This window comes from Podarcis liolepis, assembly GCF_965112155.1.
Source record: "Podarcis liolepis genome assembly, chromosome: 1".
Classification (NCBI taxonomy): Eukaryota; Metazoa; Chordata; class Lepidosauria; order Squamata; family Lacertidae; genus Podarcis; species Podarcis liolepis.
Window position 1 is genome coordinate 116,742,694 of NC_139554.1, and position 22,697 is coordinate 116,765,390.

The following is a 22,697-nucleotide window of genomic DNA, read 5'->3' on the forward strand; positions in this document are numbered from 1 at the left end:
TATGAGAGAGTCTGCCCACATCCAACAACCTGTCATAACACCAGCTGGATTGCTGTTGCTGTTTATCTTTCATGCTTGCAAAAAATGTTATGAAAACTCCATTCTATTTGTTTGTTCATTTGCTTGGCCCTATTTTCGGCATCACAACCCACTTTTCCTGCAGCCAATCGGAAGCCCTGTTAGACGTTCAGGTTCCAAAGACCGTTCGCAAAGCGGAACAATCACTTCCGGGTTTACTGCGTTAGGGAGCCAAAACGTCTGAGTACCAAGGCGTTCAGGATCCAAGGTACGACTGTATTTGCTCAAGTTGGGGACATGATTTTCAACTCTTTCCGCTTCCCCACGGCTCATGATATAAACAGACAAGTCGGTTAGCATCAGTATTTAGTGACACAGGCAGCTCATAGAAAAGCTTCTCAGAACTCAGTATTGATGTGATGTACAGTAAATCACAATCATTTGTAACTGGTATTCTCTCATTGATGCCCCATGCCACTGAAGGCAAATACAGTGCAGACATGATCAATAAACCATCAGGCTTATGTAACTTTCTGTCTAACATTTTAAGTGATATCCCAGTAACATGGGAAGCAAAAAGCAGTGTGCAACAAAACCAAACAAGGTTCTATTTTAACATAAATCCATAGGCACTTACACCAAAGCATTGTGAGTCATATCTCCTTGTGGTTATATTGATGAGCTCACAATCTAATCCCGTTTAGAATGGGTACACAAGACATCTCTGTTAAAGAAGGATCTAGGAATTATTCTGTATTATTCTTTCCCCACACTCTACGAAGCGTTTGGCACTACAAAGAGTTGTTTTCGGACCGTTGGCTAATTGATATTCATGTCAACTTCAACATGCATGTTTGAGAATATCTCATTCATAACACCATTCTAATGAAAAAACCATCATCCGCTGAACCTAATAATAATAATAATAATAATAATAATAATAATAATAATAATAATAATAATTTATTTATATGCCGCCCATCTGACTGGGTTGCCCCAGCCACTCTAGGCGGCTCCCAAGAAAATATTAAAAACACAGTAAAACTTCAGCCATTAAAAACTTCCCTGAACAGGGCTGCCTTCAGATGTCTCCTAAAAGTCAAATAGTTGGGTATCTGTTTGACATCTGATGGGAGGGCGTTCCACAGGGTGGGTGCCACTACCAAGAAGGCCCTCTACCTGGTTCCCTGTAGCCTCACATCTTGAAGTGAGGGAACCGCCAGAAGGCCCTTGGCGCTGGACCTCAGTGTCTGGGTTGAACGATAGGGATGGAGACGCTCCTTCAGGTATACAGGGTCGAGGCCGTTTAGGGCTTTAAAGGTCAACACCAGCACTTTGAATTGTGCTCAGAAACATATTGGGAGCCCGTGTAAATCCTTTAGGATGAATGCAAACAGGCCGCAATTGAGTTTCCCATGTGTGTGATGTCTTCAGTGCTGGAGTGAAAACCCCACACATTTAACAACCCAGCTTGTAGATGATCCTGGCCCCAAATTCAGAGACTGGAAAGCTTGGCAGCTGACTGCATATAATGCACCCACCACTCGACTCTTGGGAGCTCCCACACCTTCCATATTGGGGAGGATCACTTACTGTCAACTTTGCCTTCACTAGAAGAAGTGGTCAGGACTATTACTGGTCTCATTGTACATCATAGCATATGTATCCATGTTTGTTAACTGATATGGTTAAACTTTTTTTAAAAAATAAACTTAGTTTTAGCACACAAGAAATACTTAAAACAAATGCTTATTTCTTGATGAATAGCCTTTGGACTATAGTGGTACCCCGGGTGCTGTAATGGTTCTAGGGGTTGCTCGTGCGTAAATCGGCGCCACACCTGGCTGGGTTGCGTGAGCGAACCCTTTCTGTCCGGACAGCCACTCCCCTGTGGCTGTCTCAATCGCTGGCAGAATCCGTCAGTGGGCGTTTCTTGAACTTCTTCCAGCAAAGAAGTTCTTTGACGCCTAGTCTCCGCCTACTCTCCCTGCGCGGAAGCCTTCTGCGCAGGGAGGGTGTGGGCAGCGGAGGACCCGTGCTCTCCCCGCTGGTCCCCGGCGAGGAGTCATGGAGCCACCTCGCCGATTCCCCCATCTGCCCCCCTTCTCCACTGGTGCTACGCTGATTTCCTTCCCCAGAAGATGTGCTGCTTCTCTCCCTCCCGGGACGCTCTCCGGAATCCCTCTGGAGCCTTCCCTCCCCCCCTTGCTCCAATGGCAGTTCCCTGACAGGTTAGGAACTTAATTCGTGCTGGAGGTCCATTCTTAACCTGAAACTGTTCTTAACCTGAGGTACCGCTTTAGCTAATGGGGCCTCCCGCTGCCGTCACGCGATTTCTGTTCTCATCCTGAGGTAAAGTTCTTAATCTGAAGTACTATTTCTGGGTTAGCCTGAGTCTGTAACCTGAAGCGTCTGTAACCTGAAGCATCTGTAACCCGAGTACCACTGTATAATGTAACTTAAACAGAAAGCTATCTTTAGAAAGATTTTTCCTCCAAAAGCATTTTATTTTAAAAAAAAACTGATTTAAATTTTAGAAATCCGTTTTTTTTAAAAAAAAAAAATCATTGATTTTTATCCACCCTGGTTTTAGGCTTACTTGCTGATGCTCTCCCCAGCATAACATAGAATCATAGAGATGGAAGGGACCCTGAGGATCATTTAGTCCAACCCCAGGAATATGCACCTGTCGCATGTGGCGATCAAACCTGCAACCTTGAGATTATCAGCACCACACTCTAAGCAAATGACCTATCCAGGCTGTGATGTGACGCAATCTCTTTCCAAGTCAAACGCTGAGCTGTACAGCGAAGCACTGCTTCTGTTTGCTGTTTGAACTTCTGCAGCTCCTTCATTTGGTCTCCTTGCTCTTCCCCCAACCCATCAGCAAAGTACATGAAGACTGAAGCACTTTCTGCCACTTTTCTAATAAACTTTTGCCTAACAGCAAAAAGAGGAGGAGTGAGAGTATTCAAGGTTCACTTTATTGATGCTATTTTTCCAAACTAAGACAGCTTACACTGCTCCTATCACTGTAAATATCTTTTTTTAATGTTTTGACTGGGTTATAATTGATTTTACCTTATTGATCCAAACTGGAGTTCAGTAAAAACACCTAAATATTTTACAAGCTTACTATTCCATTTAACCCTCCAAAGTCCCGTTATAGCTTCTTTTTCATGATTAATCAAAATATATAAACTCTGCTTTGCCAGCATTAATTTCAAAGCTGAATGTCTGTCCAAACTCACGCATAAACACTTTTGGATGAGGACCATGCTGAGGGATGCAAACAATTAAAGTCCCTGCCCCTCATAATCCAGCTCCCCATCCCTAACCACTGGTTAAAGCAAAACAAAAACAAAAACAAAAACAAAAAACAACCAAAGTATGCATTGACAAGCATATCCCTCAGTAGCCCAGCTTGAATATGATATCCTTTGAATGAGGGGCAATTTTGACTCCTCCTCTGTCTTGCAAAATGCCTAGGGATGAGCAACCTGTCAATTTCCGGTTCTCTCGCTTGCGCTTCAAGACCCCCAAAGCCAGCCCCAGGAGAATAAAGACACAAGGACACAGAATTTCGGCTAATGTAAATGGGCAAAATTTAGGCCACAACTTTATTGGTTACAGAATGTGAGCGGTACTGGCTTAGGCACTGGCATCAAGACTATATCTGACTCCTGCCCGCTTTGCAGGAAGTCTGGAAGGGTAATCCACCAGTAGGGGGAGCCCCACCGATGCAGATCGATTCGAGCCCCCCTGGGTTCCCGCTGGGGTTGTGGCATGGCCCCATAGGCGCCGACTCCATGGGGCTTGAGGGGGCCCGAGCCCCCTCAAAAATTCGTTTGGGGGGGCTCAGCCCCCCCAATAATCTCGGGCGGCGGTGGGCGTGTCCGCGGCTTTTATAGGGCGCCCGGCGCGCACCAGCTCGATAACGGGCACCGGCGCGGCGGGGGGCGCCGGGCCGGGGGAGGGGGGCGGCCGGCCTGTCTCCTTGGCAACCCCATTGAGCAGCGCCGGCTCCCCCGGGAGGGCCATCCCCCCGCGCCGCCGATCGCCAACACCGCCGACGCTGTGGCTGCCCGAGCCCGAGCCCGAGCCCTACCTGAAGCCCGAGCCCGAGCCTGAGCCAGAGCCCAAGCCCGTCAGTCAGTCAGTCAGTCAGGAAGGAAGGAGAAATGGGGAGGGAGACGAGGGAGGAAAATTGCGCGCAGGGTGAAGAAAGGAGAAGGGCGAACGAGACGAGCTTCCAACCCAAAAAAGGGCTGGAAGACTGGGAGGATGAAGGATCGGGAAAGAAAGCGACGCCTTCCCCGCCCGCGACGTCGCCCGCTTGTCATTGGCAGCGCAGCGGGCGCCCAGAGGAGCTGGGCACCGGCGCAGGGCCGCTCCACAGCCGCGGAGGACAGCTGCGCGGCTAGCAAGGTGTGCCGCGTAGAGCGCGGCCCTTGTGTGGCCCGGTGGCCAGGCAAGTTCGGGCGGGGACCCCCATGCGAATCTAAGACGGGAGAAGAGGGCAGAGCAAAGGGGGTCCCTTCCCCAACCTCCAGCTCTGAGACTTCCCTGCGCCCCAGAAAAGCGAAAGGATTTTCTCTCTTTTTATATATATAAATATTTTATTAAGTTTTCAAATACAAAGTTAGAAACATACACTGAAGAAAAAAGTAAAAGAACAAGAAAAAGAAAAAAAGAAAAAGAAGAAAAGAAAACCAACCATTCAACACATTTTTTATATAGCTAACTGGACTTCCTCGCATCTCCCTTACCCTGCATTCTTTATAATAAAGATATCAGCAAATTATTACCTTGTTTCGTACCTTATTTTGTACTTTTCAAATACTATACCTCTAAATTTAACATACTTTTCATCAGTTACTTATATCTTAAATTAAACATAGTATTACCTTAGATTTTGACCTTTTCTTACTTAAAATATAATTTCCTGTTTCCCAAATCTAATTGCTGAAGCTATAGTTTCCGAATCGTGTAAATTTTTAACATTCATACAACTTATATTGTTTTTGTAAATAGTCCTTAAATTTTTTCCAGTCCTCTTCCGTTGTTTCTTCTCCCAAATCTCGGATTCTGCCAGTCATTTCAGCCAGTTCCATGTAGTCCATCAATTGCGTCTGCCACTCTTCCAGTGTGGGCAAATCTTGTGTCTTCCAATATTTTGCGATAAGTATTCTTGCTGCTGTAGTTGCATACATAAAGGAAGTTCTACCCTTCTTTAACACTTTCTGGCCAACAATGCCCAAGAGGAAGGCCTCTGGTTTCTTGGGAAAGGTATACTTAAATACCTTTTTTAACTCATTATAGATCATTTCCCAGAAGGCCTTCACTTTTGGACAAGTCCACCAGAGGTGAAAGAATGTCCCTTCAGCCTCCTTACATTTCCAACATTTATTATCAGACAGGTGATATATTTTTGCAAGCTTGACTGGGGTCATGTACCACCTATAAATCATTTTCATAATATTTTCCTTCAAGGCATTACATGCCGTGAATTTCATTCCGGTGGTCCATAACCTTTCCCAGTCCTCAAACATGATGTTATACCCAATATCCTGAGCCCATTTTATCATGGCTGATTTGACTGTCTCATCCTGAGTGATTTTCTCTTCAACCTGCCCTCCATCCTCTTGCAGAAAACTCTTTGCCTGCCCTGCCCGTATCTCGTTTTTGCTTTTTAATTCCACACACGCACCCTTCGGACTTCGTGGCAATCGGGCGCACGGGTGCGTTTCCTAAGAGAGTGAGGACCCCCGCCTCCTCCCCACCTGCTCCCTCGCCAGCCAGCCAGCCGCGCGCCCTAGCCGGAGAGCCCCGGCCGTCCCCGTCGCGCAATCGGCTGGATCTCCCTTCAGCAGGCCGTGCTCACAACTCAGCCCAGGGACCCCCAGCAGCGGATCTCCGGCTCAGCTGAAGAATCCGGCAACAAGCCCCCTCCTCCCCAATCGCTCCGCCGAAATACGCTCCAAAACCCCCCAGATAGGCCGCCGGCCGCCAAGTCTCGTGGCGCCCTGAGCGAGGGTCTCTCCCCAACACCGCCACCTCGAACTGCGTTCTCCTGGCTACCCGAGCGAACCAGCGGCAGGACCCCGGTATGGGCCCCCCCAATATTTTTTATAAGTCGGCGCCCCTGCATGGCCCTAGCCCCTCTGCGGGCTTCAGATGAGATCCACACCCCTGGATTCCTTTAACAGAATACCCTTACGCACGGAGGGGCAGGGGATGGCCGCCCCTCCCCTCCTCCCCACATCGTTATTCCAATGCCTAACTGCCACATGAGCCCAAGCCCTCCTCTTATGCATTCGGTATTATCGGGCAACCAAACATCCTTTCTGCCATCGGAAAGATGAACGCCATCTGCACAGTAGATGCCAACACCTTGCTTGTCACAGCCTGATCCAAGAGCTTCCTGGCTTTGTTAGTGGCAGCTAACAAAGTTCTTAACCCGAAGTTCCAATGTATGTGAAACTGCAAAGCTCTATGCACTGACAGTGTAAAAGAAAGTCACCCCCATGCTTTTTAAAGGATCTATCAATCACAGGGCTCTGTTACTTATCTGCTGATCTGAAATCCTATTCAGCATAACTATATTTCCTTCTACCACAGTAATGCAATTTGCCAAAGACCGTTATATAACAGCTTTTAAAAGGAAGGCTGCCTATTTTTAGTGAAAAATAACCAGAGTCTCTCAATACAGCTACCTTCCAGACTCCTGGATGCTGCAAGTATTCTTTAAACCAGATCCCAAAAGGGCTTTGAGGCTTTTCATCCCACTTTGGCCATATAAAATAAATTAATATTTCAATACCTTCTTGTCAATACTGTGTCTCAGTTCAGATGCAATGGGAAACTGTGGTTTTGAACTACAAGCCTTATGCTTGTATGCTTCTTCCTCCTCTTTTGCATGCCAGTAAAGGAACAGCAGGAGCAACAGCTTACAGTTTCAATTAAAAAAACACAGCCTTATCACGGAGGGTTCTCACTAACCACAGTTTAAACAAACCACAGTTCCATGTTCAGATGTCACAAAGAACTGTGGCTTGCTTAAAACCAGAAGCAGAAGTTTCTGAATTCCTTCTCATGGGCACAAAAAAGAAGAAGTGGGAAAAGTGAAGCATTAGTGTGTTTGGCAAATGTGTCCACTATGACTTGGTGCAGTCATAACTACTCACTATATCTGTTGTTAGGCAGTTGGGAACATCCTAAAGGCTTTATTGCTTTTCCCTTATCTCCAGAATCAGAAAAAAATATGTATGGGTAGCCACAAAAGGGGGAAAGTATATTTCTAGGTGGGCGAGAAAGAAAAACAACAACATGTATTAATGAAAGGAGTTCAGCAATGGGGGGCAAGTAGGGGGGTGAGGTACTTTTGGGAGTATTCCCCCCCCCCCCCGCACGCTGCCTATGCTTGCCTTCTCCTGTGTGAAAATTCCTGGTCGTTTTCATTTTCAGAAATAATTATTATTACTCCTACATCTGTACTGCTGCTTTAACAAACCACGGATGGTTCCAAAGCTAAGTCTGCAATGGTTAGAAGGTCGTTAGCATTCGCACAACCAGCCCACCCACCCCAAAATGAAGAAAAACAAGAACATCTGGACATGAGAGGGGAAATGGAAAGAACCGAAAAAGCTTACAGGATGCTCTGAACATCCTAACTATTTTTAGACTGGGGCTGTGTACACACTTTAGCCTTTGAAGTGCTGTGGTTTGGGGTGTTCTAAAAGCACAATGCTTTGCAAGTGTCCATACCTGCAAGCTATGCAGATGGAATGAGCAGCTGTTAAATTATTGCCACTGGTACACATATGGGTGGCATGTACTCAGTGGCTAGCAGCTATTCATTTCTTTGTGAGCAATCTCCTTTCAACATCTACCCGGCAAGTTTGCTGATATACAAGAAGTCCGGTACTAGAGGCTGTACAGGCGCAGTAAGTTGTATTACACTCTGTATGCTCAGAAGCTGCCTGTTCTTGTGCCACGGATGGCTGTTTTATTGCAAGGCAGTGGGGAAAGTTTGTAGTGAGTCCAATGTTAATCAGGATTTTGATTGAGTGAAGGGATTACTTTTTTTAAAAAAAGAAAAAAGCCATGCCCCTTTCCAATTGTCAATGAGTACAAAGAAACAGTTAATGGTAACCGTTTCCACTCATCCTTTTAAAGTCCACAAACACCTACTGGAGCCTGTTTCTGCCCCCCAAACCCCTTTTAAAGAGCAAAGCTTTGGTGAAATCTATGCAATTCTCCAAAGACTGAAATATCAGTACAGTGGTACCTCGGAAATAAAACGGAATCCATTCCGGAAGTCCGTTTGACTTCCATAATGTTCGGAAACCAAGGCGCGGCTTCCGATTGGCTGCAGGAAGCTCCTGCAATAATAATAATAATAATAATAATAATAATAATAATAATAATAATTTACACCCCACCCATCTAGCTGAGTTTCCCCAGCCACTCTGGGTGGCTTCCAATCAAGTGTTAAAAACAAAACAGCATTAAATATTAAAAACTTCCCTAAACAGGGCTGCCTTCAGATGTCTTTTAAAGATAGGATAGCTGCTTATTTCCTTCACATCTGAAGGGAGGGCGTTCCACAGGGCGGGCACAACCAATCATTATCATCACAAACTTTATTGCACTAGCCAAACGCCATGGCATCATTCACAAAGGGAACTAAAAGAAAAGCAACAATAACCATAAAAACACCAGGCACTGCAGATACAATAAACCACGACCACATCTCCTAAGAATTATTTGTTGCATACAATAGAATAGCAAGGGGTTCTCAGAAAAATGTGCCAGCTTAAATATCCGAATCACCTTTGCAATTGACCACTATTTTATCTAGTTCTTTTCTCCTGATCTTCTTAGCTGCCAACGCATATACAGTGGTACCTCAGGTTACAGGCGCTTCAGGTTACAATCACCACTAACCCAGAAATAGTACCTCAGGTTAAGAACTTTGTTTCAGGATGAGAACAGAAATCGGGCGGTGGTGGTGGGAGGCCCCATTAGCTAAAGTGGTACCTCAGGTTAAGAACGGACCTCCAGAACGAATTAAGTTCGTAACCCAAGGTACCACTATAGTGCTACTTTATAAGTTACGAAGTCATCAGTAACTGTAGCCAATTGGAAGCAGCATCGGACGTTCGGCTTCCAAAAAATGTTCGCAAACCGGGACACTCACTTCCGGGTTTGCGGCATTCGGGAGCCAAAAGGTTCGATTCACAAGGCGTACACGAACCAAGGTAAAACTGTATACTGAAATCCACTGGAAGAGTTATGTAAAACAATAATGGAGTCAAGAACAACAAATGGCTCAGGTATTTATCAGGTGAGTCTCCACCAAAGAGGGGTTGGGTGGCTACACAAATGTGGCTGGACAACATCGTAAGACACTCCCCAAGCAGGCTCTCTCTGGTTTCCACAAAAGGCAAAAGGAACTGCAGAATGCATTGTAGATGTAAGCTGGCTTATCACTGTTCCGTCAAAAAGCTCTTTCAGACCATCAAAATGAATGAAATACTAACAAAATGAAGATGACAATGTATGCACACTCAGCCAAAATGAAGTGCATTTTGGGGAGGTAGCAAATGCACTTTCTAGCTAATAATAATAATATCTTTATTGTCATTGCCCCCTCTCGGGGACAACGAAATTACTTGGCTGCTCCATCCACCCAGGTAGGGCACTCCACACAAAATCAAAACAACTATAAAAACACTAATTAAAACAATACAGTATAATACAGCTGTGTGTACACATAGGGCAGCTTTTTAAAAATTGATTCAAACAATTTACATTCTGTTTAACTACACTTTTCTCTGAGTGCTTTACAAGGATACAATACAAAAAAGGTAAAAAATCAGTAAATGGAATAAACGAAATCTCCAATAGGTGTTACTGGTTCAGCAGGGAATAGGCCTATCTTACCTCAACTGGAAGCGCGTTCCATAAAATTGCTACTGGCCGTATAAATGTCTTGCATATTTGTTTTATTAGTTATTAGTCATGTTATATCAAAAGAGCTGGACAGAATCTTGGCTCCCAGATTGTTTACTGCGTCCACTTTCTGAAATTTTTTGCAACATCACTTGCAAATATTTTTGCACAGAGCCACCAGAAATCTGCTGAAGGGCTCCTATTGCAGTTTCAGGAGAAAAACCAGCCAATGTATTTGCATTAATAAAATATTATGTTCCGAGATCTGCTGAGGAGTCGCTGGCATGGTTCTAATTTAAGATATTGCCTGCTCAGTGTATTAGAGTAATTAGTAAGCATTTCTCCAAGGCAAGTTCAAATAGTATGGGAGTGGTGAAGGGAAACACGCATGGCAGATCAATGCTACTTAACTGAATGTCATAAAAAGGACCTGCCTTGTGGCTATTTGTTATTGGATAGTAAATCCTAAACTAGACTTGCAGTTACAATGTTGTAGATACTATTGCAGTAACTGCATCAAATCTGAATGGGGCTACGCAATACTATAGTATTATAGTAATACTATAAACAACAAAGGCAAACTTGCCTAAAATGTTGCAGATTTGGTTTCTGAACTGCCCATATCACGATATCAGTAATTTTTTATTTAAGTTACCTGACAGTAGTGTTCTGAAACAAAATTAATTCCAGATCCTAATTCCTGGGTATTTAATGTGGGAATAAAGAGGCCTGAAAACAGGAACAAAACAGTACCGGCTACTTAAACTATGATACTTAAAAATAATTAAAACAGTTTACAGATAAATTTTATCCTAAGATGTGTTCCAAGTTTTTCATATACTTGTATACATCTGTTTATTTGCTTCTTATGCAAATTCAATAAAGAAGAAAAAGGGAAGAAAGATGCAGATATATGGGAGGAATTGTTAACCAATCATGCCAAATACAGTGGCCTGGATCTAAATATGCTCTACAGCTAGAGGGGAAAAACATTTTCTGTTCAAGGAAGAACTGTTGAAGAAGAGCATTGCATGAGCTATTTATTTTAAAGCCAAATAATGAATCAGTGCTCTTTCAGAGGATCAATAAATACAGCAGCCGAATGCATGTAACGCTAAACTATGGTTTAGTGTTATATCTGAACCAGGTCAATGCGTATATACAGTGGTGCCCCGCAAGACGAATGCCTCGCAAGACGAAAAACTCGCTAGATGAAAGGGTTTTTCGGCTTTGCGTTGCTTCGCTTCCTGATCCAACCTTCAACCTTGGCATTATCAGCACCATGCTCTAACCCACTGGGCTCAGTTGTATGCAGTTACAGATGTCTTCAAAATTCTACCACATTAGTAGACACACTTCCGTGACAGCCATGGGGCATGGGAAATCCCAAGAGACAGCGCCTTAACAATGGCTGTACCAACATCAGGGAACATCTTGCCTCATGACGCCCATGTGGCCCCCTATCTGGCTCTTTCTCACATCTTTATTCTGGCAGAAATTTGCATGCTAAGTACCTGTTGCTTTATCTATCAGAATTTTATCAGTGGTTTCTGCCTTGGTTGCATTTATGTTGCGTTTTAATTCAGCAAGTTGCTTTTACAATCGTACCTTGATTCTCGAACAATGCGTTCTGGGAGTCTGTTTGACTCCCAGAACTGTTCGAAAACCAAGGCGCAGCTTCCGATTGGCTGCAGGAGTGCCCTGCAGCCAATCGGAAGCCGCGCCGGACATTTGGTTTCCGAAAATCGTTTGAAAACCGGAGCACTCACTTCCGGTTTTCGATCGTTCGGAAGCCAAAATGTACAAGTTCCAAGGCGTTCGACAACCAAGGTACAACTGTATATGATATAATATGCATTTTTATTTATTTTTAAAATATATGATACGCTTTTAAATTGTTGTAAGTCACCCAAGGTGGTGGTGCACAAGGACGAGAAGGGCAGAAACTAGAAATACAGGGAGAGACCAAAGTCAATGCAACTACTAGTATTCAACCTGTGTGATATTTCTCCCCTGCCCGCTGCTTTTGCCAAGGCCTGCCTTTCCTTTACAGTACTTACTTCAATTAATCTTCTATGCTTGAAAAAACTTCGTGCACACAACACACAATCTCCTTGGGCTTAAATCAGGAGGCGAAAATGTGCTCTGCTCAAATGATATTGTGCCAAGTTACAAGATGGGTTTTTCTAGCGGATGTGTATGCTAAAGTAAGAGTGCATGGTCTGCAAACTCATCTCCAAGGAAACAAAATGCAGCAACAATGACCCAAACAACAAATTGCTTAGTACTATTCTGCTTCAGTTAATTTATGGACTGAAATCCCATACTGTAGTCTTCCAGTTCAAAATTCAGAAAGAGTCTAACTCAGTTTCCCAGACGAACCCACTCCGTAAAGCACTTAATGGCTGGGGACTATTTATGTCCCAGAAGAGGACAGAAAAACATATAAATGGTTGGGGGGGGGAAGGGCCCATCTGGTCCCATTTGTCCGTTTTCACGACAAAGTTGGAAAATCATAGCTCAAGTCACTCACAAGACCCCAGATCAGCTCACCACCAGTCCTAGGATCTTTAGACGCAGGTAAAGTCAGAAGAAAAAGTGACTATAAAAATAACATTAGGAAGATGCCGCCTTTTTGTTTTTCCTGAATGAGCTGCTGACTAAAAACACTCACTTTATAAATCAAATGATGAATTATCTAAGTGCCTAGGCCTGAAAACAGAACCTGAGAAGTCAAGCTGCGTCCTTTCTGCCTCTTCCATTATCTCTGTAGTAGAGATTCCGCAATCAGAACATAGCAGGAAATTGTAGGGATGGTGCAAGCAGCATGAGAATATCCCTCTTCAAGCTCTAACAATTGCAAATCATCCTTCGCAGTGATGAAGTCAACAACATGGTTTGAAAACACACAGAGAGCCAAACTACTGAATCAGGCAACGTCCCATTTTGCATAATCTCTGTGTGTTGAGAGTGCTTATAACCACACTTTAAGTTGTTTGGACATCACTTTCACAGCAGAACATATATTTCCATCTTCTAAACAATGAAAACATTAGCTGGGGCGATGTTTTTCACAAGAGGAGTTAGTTCTGGAAGATTTTTTTGTTCCACATACTTCACTCAAAACCCATTTCCCCTTTCCCAACACACAGATCATCTTCCAAAGTAACTTGTGATTGAGAAAATACCTTGTATTCTTATGCCATTACGTTTTCACTAGTAGTATAATTTTAAATGTGTTATGTTGTCTCTGGAAAGCCCATGCAACCCAAGGCCCCAGCCATAACTCTTAACGAGGCTCTAATTATTTCTATCTAATTAACATAGCCTGCTTCAGCTGCTTCTCATTTGTTCTAAAGAGCATCAAACTTAATCAGGCTTTTCTACTTTTTATGGACACAGGCTCCAAAAATACAGCTAATCCACCAACATTGCAAACGAGTAATGACTCGAGTTGGCCCAATAGAACGGTGTTATTGCATTTGCTTTATGTTTTCCATTTTGTGGGGCCAACTGGTCCAGCAGTTAGACAGAGTGCTGGACTGGAAGTGCTACACAAAGGCTCCAATCAGCCTTGAAGCCTATTTTCCAATTATCCAAGACCCAATCCGAAGATTCAGTAAAACTTCAGAAACTGAGCACATGGGGACAATTTGGGGGTCCCCATACTTAAAAAGACCTGGTAGATACAACTAAATGTGGGGATATGTGTGAAGACAAGGCTAGTTTTTGCCCAATGGTCTGCCCCAGCCTCCATTCATCGGTGGGCTCTTCTCCACAGAGCCTAAACATGGGTAACAGTCCCTTTGTGCATCTAGCTTATACTCACGTGGGCTTTGTGGATGACAGCTGATCCACACATTGATTACCCCCCACATTTAGCTGCCTGCACAGGGCTTTAATCTGCTTTCTTCCCCAGCCTTTTGCACAATAAGATGGGAAGGTATAGCGTTGCAGGAGCAGCCAATGTAATTCATTGTGGCAGTGATAATGAGGAAGACATCCTCCATATTTGTGTGTGAGAGATGTGTATACATCTTTCAAAATTTAACTCAGGTATTCCAAACTTCCTAAAAGGGTATACAAGCAAATGATCCAGAGAAAAACAAAAACAAAAGGCATTATTAAATGTGACATATCTTACGCACTTAATTTCCTAATTTTCAGCCCTAAATTAAAAAAAAACAGTATATTGAGATATGTTGATCTACTTCTGCTATATGCAATAAAAGCACACCTGGTTTCCATTATATTTAGCCTGTTTGCCATATGAGTGCATTCCCATCATCTGTCTATCCAGTCCTTTTTTGCATAACGTACTCCAGCTACTATTATCATGTATGAAACTAGCTTTTTATGTAGTCATACTTCGGGCTGAAGTTGAGCATTTTCGGGTTGCACTCTGCGGTGACCTGGAAGTATGGAACATGTTACTTCCGGGTTCTGCCACTCATGCATGCGCAGACGCTCAAAATGACGTCACGCGCATGCGCAGAAGTGCCAAATCGCGATCCGCGCATGCGCAGACGTGGGTTGCGTTTGCTTCAGGATGCGAATGAGGCTCCAGAACGGATCCCATTCGCATCCAGAGGTACCACTGTACTTGTTTAACAAACCCATTTATATAATTTAAGTTTTAAAAAGATTATGCATCCCTATTAATTGAGGTGTTATTATTATTAACAGTTTCCTTGTAACTTTCACTTTGTGAGACCACCACCAATTATGTTAAAGGTCTCCTGCTGTTTCTGTTTCTAGCAGAGTCTTAGGTAGGTCTTCTTTTATGTATCGGGGACACGGGTGGCATTGTGGTCTAAACCACTGAGCCCCTTGGGCTTGCCAATTGGAAGGTTGGCGGTTCAAATCCCTGCAACGGGGTGAGCTCCCATTGTTCTGTCCCAGCTCCTGCCAACCTAGCAGTTCGAAAGCACACCAGTGCAAGTTGATAAATAGGTACCACTGCGGCAGGAAGGTAAACAGCGTTTCCGTGCGCCCTGGCACTCATCACGGTCCTCCGTGTGCCAGAAGTGGTTTAGTCCTGCTGGCCACATGACCCGGAAAACTGTCTGTGGATAAACGCCGGCTCCCTCGGCCTGAAAGCGAGATGAGTGCCACAACCCCATAGTCGCCTTTGACTGGACTTAACCATCCAGGGGTCCTTTACCTTTACCTTTTACCTTCTTTTATGAATTATGACAGGGGGATATACTAACCCAGAATAACCTTACCGCAATTCTGCCTGATTGTTGCACTTCATTAAAAAATATTATTTTTGTTTCAGAGACTCTCTCATATTGAATCCATAGTGATCACATACATACTCCAAATATTTAGAGTGTACCTAATCATAAGGTTGCATCTGATGCTAGTCCTTCGCAGTGCTTTCAATCCTTCACTGTTATCTTTTCAAATTCCATACTTGCTTGCTTTCCCCATGATGTTCAGTTAAGTTTTCTAATGGAAAAATATTCATACTAAGAAGGGTTTCTTTTTTCCCCTTTATTTACCTTGATTTCTGCAAATGTTGGGGTGAAATTATTTTCTAGGAAGTATTAAAGGTTGAAATTTTATATATGACTATTGTAATCTTGAGAAGCCAAGTTTTTTTGTTTGTTTTTTAAAAAAACCTGTTTAGCCTTTTAAAGCCATCATGATCAGGAAGGAAATGAGGTATCTAACCAATTCTCTTTGAAACCGATGGCAAATCCTGTGTTCATCAGGCCCAGGGCTGACCTTAGATGATACTTCTCAAAACAGCCTTTGCTGAAGAAACCCTGGATGCCTTTTTAATATTCAATCAGTCTTTTTGATTGCTAATCCCACAAAGGGAAGCCTGTTTCCATTATGATTAAATACAAGAGAAAGCCCTTTCTTTGGTTAATTTTGTATCAAAGAAGGCCTTTAATCCGTATATATTGCACTGGAAGCATGCTTTCTGGCCTTGTTTCAAAATTTATTTGATTATGTCATAAGCAACTGTCAGTGTGCATTTTGGTAGATATACATAGAGATCACAAATTCTGGAACTGGTCAACAGTCGGTCAGATTCTCCCAAGTATTAAACACACTCAAGTTCTAATCATTTCAATGTAGTCTTGAACTAAGCTTAGCGTGCTGCTTTCTTAAGGCTCGTTCAAATCTATACGTTCATCATGCAGTGACTGAAAGCAAGTGGTAGCTGGCTTCCATGTGTGAAACCCTCATCACAGATTGAACCACCACAGATGGAACTCTTGTATTCCCCTTACAATATCTCAAGCACAATGAACCCAGTTAACATATCAAAAGTTTGGGGTTCTTAGATGTATGTGCTACAGAAGCTCAGTCAAGAAGTGAAGCTCACCACAGAAAACAGCCATTTTGCAGTTGTCTTTACTTAGCCATCACCAACATAGACACTATTTACAGATGCTGCAAGTAAGTCTTCTCTCTCTGAACCCAGAGAGGGTTCTTTGCCTCGAAGTCCTTGCTGTGTTAGAGTCCACAGCCCAGTCAGTTGCTTGCAAAGTCCTATAACTGATAGTGTTCTCCTAGTCTTGGTGCCTGGCAATTTCCCAACTCTTTTCTCAGATGATCTCCTTTTAAAAAAGCCTTCACTCAAATCTGCAGTTCCAACAGATTGCAGGAATTGTTGAAAGCTATCTCCTACCCACCCAGTTTGTTGTAACCTGAGCCCTTTTACACACAGAGTTACTTGCCAAATCTACACAAGTAACAGAGATAAGAAAGTGACAAGATGCCTGCAGGTGCATTGTGGGAAATGAGTAATTTCTGCTCATGGGGAATTAACCCATCAGCTGCATTTCTTAACAGACTACACATTACATCCCCCACAGAAATTGCCCAGGAATCGCACAAAAACTAGCAGTCCTGTAGTCATTTCTTCCCCTTCTTTCTAAAATGTTTGGAAGCACTAACGACTTGATGCTGCATCAGTATAAACAGTAGCAAATAACTAACTATATCTTAAGGGTGCAGGACAGAGTGCATTAAAAGTACTTACAAATGGTGATGAAATGAACCAAGAATGGGTACCAAGCAAATGTCTCTAGAAAGGTTATTCCACACTCTGGGGGACCAACACCAGGAAGGCCCTGTTCCTGTAACCATTGTCTAACCTCAGAAGAAAAAAAGGTGACAAAAGCTTGGCATCTGATAATAATCTCAGTATATGGGCATACTCATAATAGGATAAGGCGATCCTTTAGACTTTTTCCCTAAACCATTTGGGGCTTTATACGTCAACAAAGGACTAGACCAAAATAGAGCAAAAGCAAAGCAACTTAATAAAATACATGGATACAAGTAGAAAAGTTTATAATAATATACAGTGGTACCTTGGTTTGCAATCGTTTTGGATGACAACCGTTTTGGATGACAACCATGTCAAACCCGGAAGTGCGTGTCCCTTTTTTTGGATTACAACCCATTTTTTTTGGAGGCCCCATTGGCGAAAGCGTGCCTTGGGTTACAACCTGTTTTGGTTTACAACCGGACCTCAGGAATGGATTATGGTTGTAAACCAAGGTACCACTGTATATGAAAGTAGACAAGATACAATGCTGGTTAACCCTGACACAATGGACAATTGTAACTAACTCCTCTTCATAATTGGTTTTAATGCTTCTTGTTCCTACGCTTTGACACACTGTTGTGTAAAAAGTGACAAATAAATAAATAAGATTTATATACTGCTTGACTATAAAAAAAAACCCAAACAAACCCCACCTTCAAAGCAGTTTGTAAAAAAAGTAGAGATCTTGGGGAAATCAATGGTGGAACAGTATAGATCAATTAGCAGTGTTAACAGTTGTCAAAAGCAACTAAAACTATGACCGATACAAAAATCAGTGCACCTTAATTGTGTCCTAAAGAAGTAACCATAGGATTGCCTATTATCCTAAACAAACTGGTCTTAGAGTCCAGATCTCAGTTCTAAATGAATTTTGTCACACAAAAGATAGTGAAGAGCAACCATCTCCCCCATCACTTCTGCCAGCTGGTACTCAAAGGCTGGTGCTCCCCATTGCTGCCGAGCAGCTTGAAACTGCCTGTGTCACTCCTGGCTTCCTCTCTCCCTTTTTGTTTCAAACACTTTGTTCTCTGTATGTAGAGGCAGAAGACAGTTCTCCTGTCCTTCTCCTTCTCAGAAGAATATTTCCTTGTGGACGGCTGCACGAGAGAATGGACGAATCATCTAGACCAGGCATAGGCAAACTCGGCCCTCCAGATGTTTTGGGACTACATCCCTGACCACTGGTCCTGTTAGCTAGGGATGATGGGAGTTGTAGTCCCAAAACATCTGGAGGGCCGAGTTTACCTATGCCTGGTCTAGACTCCCCCCCCCCCAAATAAATAAAAAATAAATAGGAAGAGAGAGGGGTCTTTGGCAAGACACAAATGAAAGGAACGGAACTATCAAATGTCATTCACACACACACACACACACACACACACACACACACACAGGACCAGTAACAGGGATTAGCACACCAGGTAATTTCCAAAGTCCTCAGAAGGGTCCATCACCCACCATGCTACTGTTTACTCAACATATCAGCTACAGCCACTTAGGTTTGGCCCTGTTCTTACTGCTGGAGCCCAGGCTAGGCCCACTATTTTAAATATCCCACAATGCCTTTCGGGTCCCATGACATGGTGGTCCCCAGAGCACCATTAGGGGGGGGGCGGGATAAAATGGTGAGTGGCAGCAGCAGTGCTTACCAGTTGGACCATTTTGTCGCTGTTGTTTTGCTACTGGGTCTGCCACCATCAGGGCAAGGGAAGCCATCACTGACGTTGAAGGGTCCACCTAGGGAAGGGTGCTGCCAAGAGTAATGCCATCTGAGGGGGCATTACTAATGAGGGACCCACCAAACCTGAAGGACCCATGCATACCATGTCCATAATCTAGCTACAGTGGACCCTCTGGATACAAATTAAATTCGTTTTGGGGGTCTGTCCACAACCCAAAAAGTCCGGAGGCAGAGGCCCATGCGTGCAGCATGATTGAGCGCTTCTGGGCATGTGTGTATGGCAAAACCTACAAGTATACACTTCCAGGTTTGTCGTGTTCGTAACCCAAAAGCTACGTATCCAGAGCCGTATGTAACTAGAGGGTCCACAGTATACAGCTCCAGGTACGTTTCCGAGCACAATTCAAAGTGTTGGTGCTGACCTATAAAGCCCTAAACAGCCTCGACCCAGGGTACCTGAAGGAGCGTCTCCACCCCCATCGTTCATCCTGGACACTGAGGTCCAGCTAAGACGGCCTACTGGCGGTTCCCTCACTGCAAGGAGTGAAGTTACAGGGAACTAGACAGAGGGCCCTCCCATCAGATGTCAAGGAAACACACGGCAGTCAATCCTTGGTTCTCGAACAGCCCCGTTTTCGAATGTTTCAGCTCCTGAATGCCGAAAACCAGGAAGTAACTGCTCCGGTTTTTGAACAATTTTTGAAGCTGAACGCACTATGCGGCTTCCATTTTGAGTTTCCCTACTGTATTGAGGCTTCCACTTTCAGTTTTCAGTTGTTGAATGTTTCGGAAGTTGAATGGTCTTCTGGAACCAATTACGTTTGACAACTGAGGTTTGACTGTATCAGACTTTTAGAAAACATCTGAAGACAACACTGTATCAGGAAAATTTAATGTTTTACCAAAAAAAAAAAGTGTGCTGTAAACCATCCAGAGTGGCTGGGGAAACCCAGCCAGATGGGCGGGGTATAAATACTAATAATAATAATTAATAATAATAATAATAATACATCTATATCTACACACATACATACCCAATATATAATCACATGAATAATCACATGAAAGATTCACCCCTCCCTCATACTTTCCAAAGATGTTCTGAAACATGGGTAGGCAAACTAAGGCCCGGGGCCCGGATTCGGCCAAATCGCCTTCTCAATCCAGCCCGTGGACGGTCTGGGAGTCAGCATGTTTTTTCATAAGTAGAATGTGTCCTTTTATTTAAAATGCATCTCTGGGTTATTCGTGGGGCACAGGAATTCATTCATTATTATTTTTTCAAAATATAGTCCAGCTCCCCACAAGGTCTGAGGGACAGTTCAGCAGGTATCACCCCTGCCCTGCTGGTGTTAGATGGCACAGCAGAAGATGAAGAGCTCATGGGGCCAGACCCTGACAGATCTCCTGAGAGCAAGGTGGTCCCGGCAAGAAGGGAAGGGTGTGACCCAGTTGAGGAGTCTCCATTCTGCAAGGTCACACCATTGGAGGCACTGGCATGGGCCAATCTACCCTGCCCACATGAGTGCCTGCTTGCTGGCTCAGCCCTTTCCTTCAGGATGAGAACCATGTGAATGATGGTGCCCGCCTTCCCTGTCAAGTGTCTTCGATTTGGCCTAGCCATGCACCATACAGCTCTGCTTCTGTGACCTGCATCTTTGACCTATGTTCAAGCCATGTAGCGACTTGTGGAATAAAGCCTTGGGGAACTACTGAGCTACGAGTCTGAGCACTGTGTATCTGAGAGTGGGAGCCAGGGCACCTATTTCTTTCATGGCAATAGGTGTCCTGGCTCCCACTCTCAGAAAGTGTTTCTAAAGTGGATCTGTTATTACAGTGATGCAGGAATGGAATAAAGTTCAGTACTTTTCTGTGTATAAGACTATTTTTCTTTCTTTTAAAACCATGCTAAAAAGTGGGGGTTGACTTATACATGGGTAGTGCATAGGATGGACGTTTGATTTGTTGCTGCCGAGGCTGTCAGCGGCTATTGTGGGTGTTATTAGTTGCTGCATCAATACGTGGTGTTGATTGGGCGAGCGATTGGTAGCTTCTGCCGCCGATTGGACAGATGGGAGGCAGATTTAGCGATGTGTGCAGTGAGCAATTTCCAGCAATTCCCCCCCCCCAAAGAAAAAGCTCAACAACTCTGGGCAATCCTCCGCCATCTCCCTTCATTTTCTTAAATTTGAGTCCCCTAAAATAGAGGGGGGTCTTATAGATAGGGGCGTCTTATAGATGGAAAAGTACGGTATATTGGCTTTCTCTCATGCTGTATTATATAATCCTCCAAACAAAATCCTTTCCCCTTGCTGCCTTGCAGTGGGGGATTTTTTTTGCTTCTCCCTGCAATCTATCGGATTTGAAGCTATGGTGGTATAGTAAGAGAAGCTGTGAAATGCATTGAGGAAAACCAGAAAAAGTGCTTTAAAACAGAGGAATCATAGAACAGCTGAAAACATCAATTACGACGCAATTGTCTGTGGGAGAGAGAGAGAACAACGGTTTATAGATTTGACCTACTGTATCTTACCTTTAAGAACACAAAGAGGAAAACATTGCTACACAGAGCAGTGTAATGAGTTTGGCAGAACAGCAGTGGGGGCGATGCTGCCTCTGACTAGGAGAGAGATGGGGCACTAGAACAGGGATGGGGCGGGGCAGGGCAGGGCAGGGCAAGGTGAGGTGGTGGCCATGAGGGAGCTGGGCATGTTTAGCCTGGAGAAGAGGAGGTTGAGGGGTGATATGATAGCCATGTTCAAGTATATAAAAGGATGTCACATAGAGGGGGGAGAAAGGTTGTTTTCTGCTGCTCCAGAGAAGCGGACACGGAGCAATGGATCCAAACTACAAGAAAGAAGATTCCACCTAAACATTAGGAAGAACTTCCTGACAGTAAGAGCTGTTCGACAGTGGAATTTGCTGCCAAGGAGTGTGGTGGAGTCTCCTACTTTGGAGGTCTTTAAGCAGAGGCTTGACAACCATATGTCAGGAGTGCTCTGATGGTGTTTCCTGCTTGGCAGGGGGTTGGACTCGATGGCCCTTGTGGTCTCTTCCAACTCTATGATTCTATGATTCTAGGATTCAAATGAAGCTCATTGGGGGACCTTGGGCCAGTCACTGCCTCTTAGCCTAACCTACCTCACAGGGTTGTTGTTAGGATAAAATGGGCAGGAGGGAACCACGTGTGCCACCTTGAGTTCCCTGGAGAGCAGGCGGGATATAAATCAAGTAAATCAATATTAACTACAGTGGTACTTCGGGTTACATACGCTTCAGGTTACAGACTCCGCTAACCCAGAAATAGTACCTTGGGTTAAGAACTTTGCTTCAGGATGAGAACAGAAATCGGGCTCCGGCAGCGCGGCAACAGCAGGAGGCTAAAGTGGTGCTTCAGGTTAAGACAGTGGCGTAGCGTGGGTTGTCAGCACCCGGGGCAAGGCAAGTAATTTGCGCCCCCTAACCCGTGGATTTGCGCCCCCTAACCCTAACCCCCAGATGTTGCGCCCGGTGCGGCCGGCCCCCCCTGCACCCCCCACGCTACGCCACTGGGTTAAGAACAGTTTCAGGTTAAGAACAGACCTCCAGAACGAATTAAGTACCTAACCCGAGGTACCACTGTAATGGGTTTTGATGCATCATGTCTAAATATTGTTTAAAGGTGTTTTTTTTAAGGAACTCATGAAGCAAAACATGATGAATCATACTGGAAGAGTACTGGCTTTGTGTCTGCAACGAAACACAAGGGGAATCTAATGATCTACCTGTGAGAAGTCGCATCAGCCTCTAAGGCTGAATCTCAATTATACAAGGGCCTTTCTAAAGAAGCCTTAATTTTAACTGTGGTTTTATTTACTGAAGCACATTTCCACATGCAAAAATGTTGTGAAATTACATTGTTTTGATGGAGCACTGGCATTTGCTCAATTTTTTTTTATATTAAAGTACTGAAGAGAATATCTCCCT

At 44.0% G+C, this 22,697-nt stretch overlaps 1 protein-coding gene across 3 annotated transcripts in view; it reads right to left on the reverse strand.

The window, feature by feature from the left end:
• The window catches only part of RAPGEF4 (Rap guanine nucleotide exchange factor 4), a 166,137-nt gene that overhangs the window by 77,942 nt on the left and 65,498 nt on the right, over positions 1-22,697 (reverse strand). The window lies entirely within an intron of this gene.